Source organism: Pan troglodytes, chromosome 4 (assembly GCF_028858775.2).
Source record: "Pan troglodytes isolate AG18354 chromosome 4, NHGRI_mPanTro3-v2.0_pri, whole genome shotgun sequence".
NCBI classification, from domain to species: Eukaryota; Metazoa; Chordata; class Mammalia; order Primates; family Hominidae; genus Pan; species Pan troglodytes.
Genome location: NC_072402.2, coordinates 56,546,592 through 56,556,147, shown reverse-complemented (window position 1 = coordinate 56,556,147; position 9,556 = coordinate 56,546,592). Strand labels below are relative to the sequence as shown.

Here is a 9,556-nt window from a genome sequence, read left to right as displayed (position 1 = left end):
CCTGAGTGATGTCTGCACACAGGCTAATGGGTAGCTCTTAACCATTTCCCTGGAGAACAGTAGAGGAAGAAGGCTTTGCATTGCAGCAGGGCCTTGTGCCAGCTCAAAGGAAATGCTTCTAACCTGAAAGGGTAGTGAGAGGTTATTAATAGGAAACATTTCTCTGTATCTTTCTAGAGATCTTCAGAAATGGATCTGAAACCCTCTAAGAATGGATCTGAAACCCTGTAAGAATAAACAAACCATTGTTTTGTGTCTTTCTTTCCCCTGCCTCATTCCCAGGTAACAGATTTGGGAAATATACTAGGTCACCCTCAGACTACAATTGCTTTTTTATTTTCTCCAACCTTCCAGATTGGTGTTAGCTTCCTCATTAAGCAGGTCAGAGTACTGTTAACACCTAGTATGGTCCTACTTACCAATCTTGCTGGATTGGTTATTATATAGTAAATTTGCAACAAAACAAAACCAAAAAACACTTAAACTTATTGAAAAGTAGGAAAAATTATATTTTTTACTCGTGTTTCTCTTATTTTATCGAGACAGGATCTTGCTCTGTTTTACAGGCTGAAGTGCAGTCACCCAAACATAGCTCACTGCAGCCTTGATCACCTTGGTTCAAGTGATCCTCCCGTCTCAGCTTCCCGAGTAGCTGAGACCACAGACATAGGTCATGATACCAGGCTAAATCTCCTAATTTTAACTATAATAACTTTAAAACAAAACAGAAAATTTAGTTTAAGGCTTTGAATTGTAACATTTTAGGTATTCATGGAGACTTTATTGAGATACATTAAAGCATGGTAAGCTCTAATGAGAAATATAACCAAATTATGGCTGATTGCCTGGGTTTTTCTCCTGTACATCAGTTTCTTAATCTTGCATCACAACCTAAATTATCTGGGCCTGGAAGTATCTTAGCAGGTTCTCAAGCGATTCTTAGAAAATACTTGTGCAGCAGTCTCTCCTAGACAAATTCAGACAGCAACGGTGTAAATTTTTATGATGCGGTGGATTAATTAGGTTTAGAATAATTTCTTGCCTCCAAAGTAAGCAATAGCATCCTCAGTAGTTGCGAGGACTCCTTTTCCCACATGGATAAGTTCACCATGAAATCTGAAAGTTAGGTGCTGCTTGGCAGTGTGCTACACTTTATGTGTCGGTGACCAGGAGTCACAGATGGGATGAGAACACTGGGATTCTGGAAGGCAAACAGAGAAAGCCCGAAGTTTAGCAAACAGTTTCTACACTGTCACAGCCACATGGTAGCCTCTTTCGAAGTAAAGAAAAAAAAAATTCACCTATTTAAACCATTTTAGAATTGAAGGTTGTCAATTTCATTATTTAAGAACGTTATGAAAATATTTCATGAGTCACTGTACCATACCCAGAATCAGGTGCCTGGATACACAATTAGAGAAATTAACTGCACTCTTTCTAAACTAAAATTACTTTTCCATATGCCAGGTGACATGGCTCCACCTCATTCAAATGTTCCTCCAACTTTCCTGGCTTACCTTAGTAGAAAAATATATTTCAAAATTTCAGGACATAGTTACAACTAAGAGATCTTACTAACATACAAACGGCAGTGTGCCCGGAATTGGTGGGTTCTTGGTCTCACTGACCTCAAAAATGAGGACGTGGACCCTCTCGGTGAGTGTTACAGTTCTTCAAGGTGATGTGTCCAGAGTTTGTTCCTTCTGATGTTCACACACGTTCAGAGTTTCTTACTTCTGGTGGGTTCGTAGTCTCGCTGGCTTCAGCAGAGAAGCTGCAGACCTTCAAGGTGAGTGGTACAGCTCTTAAGGCAGGCGCCTCTGGAGTTCATTTCTCCTGGTGGGTTCGTGGTCTCGCTGGCCTCAGGAGTGAAGCTACAGACCTTCACGGTGAGTGTTACAACTCATAAAGGCAGTGCACACTCAAAAACTCAGCAACAGCAAGATTTATTACAAAGAGCAAAACAACAAAGCTTCTACACTGTGGAAGGAAACCCCAACAGGTTGCCACTACTGGCTCGGGCAGCCTGCTTTTATTCCTTTATCTGGCCCCACCCACATCCTGCTGATTGGTCCATTTTACAGAGAGGCTGATTGGTCTGTTTTACAGAGAGCTGATTGGTCTGTTTTGACAAGGTGCTGATTGGTGCATTTACAATCCCTGAGCTAGACACAAAAGTTCTCCAAGTCCCCACTAGATTAGCTAGACACAGAGCACTGATTGGTGCATTTATAAACCTTGAGCTAGACACAGGGTGCTGATTGGTGTATTTACAAACCTTGAGCTAGACACAGAGTACTGATTGGTGTATTTACAATCCCTTAGCTAGACATAAAGATTCTCCAAGTCCCCACTAGACTCAGGAGCCCAGCTGGCTTCACCTAGTGGATCCCACACCGGGGCACAGACGGAGCTGCCAGCCAGTCCCCCGCCGTGTGCCCCCACTCCTCAGCCCTTGGGCGTCAGTGGGACCAGGTGCCACAGAGCAGGGGGCAGAGCTTGTCAGGGAGGCTCAGGCATGGCAGGCTGCAGGTCCCAAGCTCTGCCCTGCGGGGAGGCAGCTGAGGCCCAGCGAGAATTCGAGAGCAGTGCCGGCAGGCCAGCACTGCTGGGGGACCTGGTGCACCCTCTGCAGCTGCTGGCCCGGCTGCCGCGGCCAGCCCGGCTGCTCCCAGTGCGGGGCCCACAGAGCCCATGCCCACCTGGAACTTGTGTTGGCCCGCGAGCACCATGCGCAGCTTCCATTCCCGCCTGTGCCTCTCCCTCCACACCTCCCTGGAAGCCGAGGGAGCAGGCTCCGACCTTGGCCAGCCCAGAGAGGGGATCTCATAGTGCAACGGCGGGCTAAAGGGCTCCTCCAGCTTGGCCAGAGTGGGTGCCAGGCCGAGGAGGCGCCAAGAGCGAGCAAGGGCTGCCAGCACTCTGTCACCTCTCAGTAGTACAGTCCTTATAGATGATACAAAGTAGAAAGCCCTTTAGTTGAGCTTTGGAAAGAAACACCAAGCCCCAGATAAGGTTGGCTTAAAGACAAACTATGACTTTGGCAATTTTGTTTTTCATTTTCATAACTTCTGTTTTATTGGATCAAGAAGCTCTTTTGTGGGTTCATTTCAACGATGTGCCTGTCAGTTTAATCCAATCATAAGTAAATTTAGTCAAATAATCAGTTGGAATTGATTTAAATGGATTGACAGGTGGTTTTGAGGTCTTCAGATTATTACCTCTGAGGCTATTTACTCTACGTGTGTGTGTGTGTGTGTGTGTGTGTGTGTGTGTGTGTGTTCTAAAGCCAGGAATGTGGCCCAAGGGGAAGAACACAGAATGGTAACTATAAGAGAAAGAATATTACTTTGTGTAAATATAGGTGAGGCCAATGCAAACATGACAGGCCAAATGTAATCCTGTGTGATGGAAATTTTTTTTTTTTAAGTTCCAAGTCGGTAAAATTATTTTCACATAAAAAGATTGAATCAGATCCTTTTGTAGTTTACGAGCATGATGATTGAGGGTTCACACACGGATGTGATATGTGCCACCCTCAAACCTTGTTACGACTTCAGCTTATTACCCAACTGACCTGAAGAAAGGGAAAGAAAAGGAAAGACTGACTCTTATTTAAATAACAGTATTGATACTTGACACTGTTAATTTCCTTTTCATATTCTTAGGAGTATCTATTCATAACAATATGAAAGACATTGCTTTGACTTATATTCTCAAGCATTTCTTATGTTTGGTAGGTAAGAAAGTATATTCAATTATATCGCAAACTGAGATATAGTAGTATCCCTGCCTTCATCAGAAACTGTGTGAAAATAAGTAGTCAACATTTTGTACTGTTTAGGATATTGTGTGCTTATTTAGTGGTTTGACTTCAAATACATTTACAGGTAATGTAGAGTGGCTGCCTTTGCAAGGAAGGGAGGGAAAGGCTGTCAGAGAGAGGTACAAGGAGAACAATAACCACAGAGATGGTTTATTCCTTGTTCAGAATATTAGGTATAGACTAGTTCATTATAGTACCTTAAATCACATCATATGTCTAAGATATTTAATGATAATCATTCAAGTACTTCACAGCCTGAAAAGTCTTCATGGACTTCCCTATAAAGATGGGTCCAAAATATATTTGAACACATTTTAAAAGTAAGTTGTTTATCGAATCTTCAGTTTTTACTACCTCTCTGCTCTATCTCAAAAGGTGACATTCCCTAAAGCTTGCAGGTTGCCATAAATTACTGAGCTTTGGAGAAAAGTAATGAACTCATTTGTTTTGTTTTTGCTTTTCAACTTTACAGCAACCTTGAAAATAAATGAAAACTATCAGGATGTTTAGTTTAGGAAATTTTCATGGACTTTATATAAACTGCAGTAAGTCATTAAAAATAAGAGAAAAGCCAATGGGAAAAAAACTAATGTGATAGTGATAACTGAACTGTGATCTCCTAATTGCAGCTGTATATTATATCTACCTATAGCTACATGGCAACATAATATATTTATATCAATAAATTAGCAGCAAATTCCTAATGCTCTTCTTTATTGTTTCCCTCATACTACCTTCTTAAACCTCTTGGTCAAACTGCTAATTGTTAGATTTTTTTCACCTTCTGCATGTATCTACAAAACATCTTCCTCTAATTGATTAATGGCAAGTCACTACATTTATCAACTTACTCTTTCTGACGTCTGATAGGATTAAGCCTGAAGGGTGTCAAGGAAGCAGGAGGGAAAAGTATTCAGATCATACCTTAATTTGCATTCCTTTTAAGTATAGGAGAGTTTACAAAGCATTTATTCTATTACAGCTATCAATTTGCTATTTATATAGGTGTCCTGAGAGCCAGATGGTATCAGGTTAGAGGTTGGTCCTATCATTTCAGAAGCAACCTCCACTTCTGAAGTCACAGGCCCCAAGAACAATGACCAAGGTCGCCCTCCACAGCAGGGCTGTGCTTTTCTTTGAGGAGAGATAGCCCTTCAATGCTGAGAAACCCAGCTTCCAGGAACTGCAGGCCTCAGCCCAGGCACTGTCTTTCACGTAGTCCTGCGGAGAACAATTGTGTGAAGCACGGTGACCTCAGAAGCCCAAAGCCTGGCAGGCTATTTATGAATGCAGCGTGCTCAGAAAATGGGTTCAGGATGAGGAAACCCTATCAGAGCCCAATTTAGCTCCCACTCTGCCTGTGAGAGCATCCTATGAGAAAACAAGGGTAAATATAGCAATAACCAGGTTGCATGTTGTGCTTCTGAGAGCAGAAATGAGAGATCTTCAGAGAAATTTTAGCCAGACAAGTAGGATTCTCGGAGCATTTGTTGTGGAGCTAGATTATCGAGGTGTTTTTCTATTGGCATTTTATCTTTTTTGAGGGAGTTGAAAATCTGGTCAATGAATTCCCACTTTTATGTAAGAAAACATTTTACAATGAATATGGGATAAATAACATTGCTCATCTTTGAAATATGATGGCCCCATTGCTATTTCCAGAGCAAGCTAAATAGATAAAATAGTTTCTTTCCAAGCAGGTCGGCCACTTTGGGCTAATGCAGCTTATCATCTGTGAGAATTAGGCCTGGCCTGAAAATGCCCTCAGCAGGATTCAGTATAGTTTTCCTTATGTGATATAGTCATGTTAGTAATAACAACAGAGGACACCCCGTCCCAGGTGTCAATCACCTAGTGGAAGAAGAACAAGAGCTTCCTCAAAAGAATGCAGCAGCTAATGCAGAATGCCGTAAGACTCCAGCTTCACTGCTTTGAAACCTCCTGCAGATTCTTTTGTTCTTCACACACGATATATTTCACTCTTCAAATAGCTCCATGCTGTTTAATATCTAGAGTTCCTTTCATGAACTGTCACATGCTTAGGTTGACGCAGACGCTAACTTAATTAAAGCCTCAGGGAGCACATGTATTATCCACTATAACTGGCCCTTCATTGGAAGGAAAATGGCATTTAGCAGCAGTTGTGGGCTGTGATAACCAACAAAGTGAAAGTAAGAAGAATACTGCAAGTGGAAAATGCTACAACCTTACAGAAAAGCAGCACGACTGCATGAAGCAGGGGCTGCCAAGGAAGTCATAATGTTGAGCCAATAATTCTTTTGGAGTTTTTCATAAGCAAATAATAAAAACCCAAAGCTATAAGGACACAATTGCTCATTGCAATGACTGATATCCCAATCCCCAAAGAACAGAAAACAAAATCTCTTTAATTATAAATTTGCATATTGGGAATCTCAGTCTGGTCATTGACTCAAATATATTTTAATTTTAAAAAGCATGTATTTATACACATATACATTTGAAAACGTGAGCTATGTTCTAGCAGTTCAAAGGCATTTGCCAAGACGTTTCCAATAATCTTGATGTAATTCCCTATTGTTCACTTAAAAGATTATAAAACTTCCATTGAGCTTTTCTGTATTAAAACGAAACAACTCCATTCTACCTTCATCCCCTCTGGAAAGAATACAGGACCACATTTATGTATTTCTGGTATTAAAAATGCATATTTTACCCAGTGCTAAGTGGAGAGTCTGTTGCTTACTATTTGTAACCATGGGCTGGTAACAATTTCTCTCCAGAGTCACAGGTCCATGCAAAATGAGAGTACATGACCTCAGGCCTTGCCCTTCTCCTTCTCGGTCTTTACTAACATACGGGAGTACATATCCAGGACAATGGAACTGTTTATGAAACAATATAATTCATAATAACACAATGACTCCTTAAAAACAAAGCTTCGCAAGTGGTGTGGAGGAAATGACATCACTTTTAGACTGGACAAGAGACTTAGTGTTTCAGCAAGCATATGAATACAAGTTTTCTACCTGGGTGAAATACATGCTATCATAAAGTAATATTCACAGCATGGTTAGGATGAGAATAAAGTCAGAGATGACAAAAATAACCTTTTTATGTTTTTTAATTCTGCACAATTATTCTGGTGCTTTTAAAAATGATTAATGACAATGGCTCACTGATTCTGAGACTTTTACCTGTCTGTGACTTTAAAAAATTAGAAATGCATGAGTTTTTAAAAAGTCAAAGTGAGAACTCAGAAGTGTTAAACTGAAAGTAATAAAAGCACTTTCACAAAATTATTTTTTACCTAAGGGAATCTATTTCAAGTCATATTCAGGATTCTGACTGATGAGTTGATGGATATGCCTGAATTCCATAAAGGAATATGAATTCAAGGGCAAAATGTATTTGGGGGAGGAAACAACTTTATTTAAAAGGCATTGAAATTGATTTTCAAAACTTGTGTGCTTCTGGGGAATAGGAAAGGACAAATTCTCTAATGAGAGCTGAGGATGAAAGTGAAGCGTGTAGGGAGAGAGATACAGACACATAGAGAGAGGCTTTGCAGATATACATGTAAGGACAGTCTCCATCCACAGCCTGAAGAAGTACAAAAGGTCACTTTCTTGTCTCTGACATATAAGAATAGTATTCTATCATGCAGCAGCCTCTATGAATTTGGATACCTCAGCTCATGTCTGAAAACAAAGAATAAAATGTCAAATTCGCCAGTATAAGTTCTGAAAAATTTCATTATGAAGTCCCCAAATCCAGTAGCATAATTATTAGCTAGGTCTTGACAGCAAGTGTCAGGATGTATCAATATTGCCTGAACCCAGTCGTGATTCAGGAACTACGACACTGACCTTTACCCCAGACACAGTGAGTCTAAAGGCAGTTGTGACATAAAGCTCATTTCAAACAAATGAATAGGGTTGTAAACTTAAGTATAAACAGGATTGTACATAAATCTTTCATCCCTGTATATGTTCATCCTTTTTTTTCAGCTGCCCCAAACATACAAAAAAAGGGAGCTGTGTTTATTTCATTATTCGTATTATAGACTACTTTCAGATTGTGTTTAGAGAAGATGTCTCTTCCTATATGCATAGGTAGATATACATAGATCTTCCCAGTTGAAGAGAGTTATAGCATTGTTTATCTTTTGGTTCCTGTTGTTTCTCCTAACACAGTAATTTTCCTTCAATAAATATTTATTAAATAAATAAAATATAAATAGCTTTCCTCATACATTACAGCATAAGCATAATTAGAAATCATTTTTATTTTAACACCAAGGAGCTTGCTGCATATTTCTAGTTATAATTTGCATGCCACATAGTGTAGCATACTGCGCTCTGATTCAGGTGGAGCTGAGTCCTGCCCTTATCCTTTTTATTAGCTAGATGATCTCCATGGAGTTCATGACAATTTTAAAGGCTCTACTTCCTCAACTGGAGGACGGGAACGGAAAGGAGGAAAGGGAAGAAAAACTTAACTGGATTATTTCCTAAGATTGCCCTGATGATTGATTGAGATATATGAATGCCGGGTATAAAATATACGACCCACACCGGTATGCATTTTGAAAAAGTCTAGCAATCATGTCACTCCTTCCAACATGCTGTCTATAATGTGAATTTAGCCCTTATCATTTTTCTCAATTTGTATTTACAAGGCATTTTTCTTTTTCATTCAGGAACAAAAACTAGGATTTAGTTAGTACACAGACTGTTAAATGCGGCTTTCATAGAATGAATATTACAGCTTTTTAAAGCCATTTCTCCTTATATTGAAAGCTTTAATTTTGAAAAGAAACTCATGTTTTGCTAACCAAGGTAACATGTAGACTATTGTGTGCAAACAATATAAAATTATTGTTTGCAAATCTTTTTGTACCTAATTCTAGGATTGCCAAGGAAATGGAAAGATGAAAATGAAATATATGTAGCCATTCCAAGTTTTGCTTTAACTCAGCCTACCCACTTTGCAAGCACCAAAGTTTGAAGTTGGTTTCTAAATTCAGAACACAGTTTCCTAGAGGATCTATATTTGGAAGAAGGATATTTCCCTTGTCTAGGAATACACCCTTTCCTGTGTGCTCTGCAGATATCCAAATGGGAGTTTTCCCAAAACCAAGAAAACAATATCAACTCCTTTGCTTGTTATCTTAAATTTGAATTGAAATCAGTAACTTTGGAAAAATAGTTGGTAATTTGACACAAATGGTGAAGTCTTCCAGTGCTGTGTTCGGACCATGCCTCTGCTCTGCTTTTATGCCCTTTACAGTCTTGCATTATTGTACGTACTGTAATATAATCCTATGCTATTTTCCTGATATAAACTCATTGAGGAGAAAGACCTTATTTTTCATTTTTAAGTCTCCTGTGCTTGGCATGGTTTTGGTATAAGGTAAGTGTCCAATAAGTATTTGTTGAAGGGATGAATAAATAAATTGCATATGACTATATAGACACGCATACAGTAAAATGAATTTGTAAGGTCAAAACACAGCTGTTTACACAAATGATCAAATAACTTCAGTCCAGTCATAGAAATATAGTAACAGTGACTTAGAGGAACCGATTTGTGATGAGATAAAACAGAGTTCAAAGCCAGCTCTGCCCCTTTGGCTGGCTCTATGACTTGGGCAAGTTACTACATCTCCTTGTAATAATTGCAATTATTACATCTCTCGGAGCCTCATTCTCCTCATCTGTAAGGTATGGAATGGGTAACAGGATTGAA

At 39.5% G+C, this 9,556-nt stretch overlaps 1 non-coding gene across 1 annotated transcript; it reads left to right on the top strand.

Annotated features, from left to right (window-relative positions):
* Window positions 1-3,474: 3,474 nt before the first annotated feature.
* Window positions 3,475-3,578, top strand: LOC112207344 (small nucleolar RNA U13). Its single transcript, XR_002941774.1, has one exon. It is a non-coding gene; the product is annotated as a small nucleolar RNA U13 (small nucleolar RNA).
* Window positions 3,579-9,556: the final 5,978 nt, after the last annotated feature.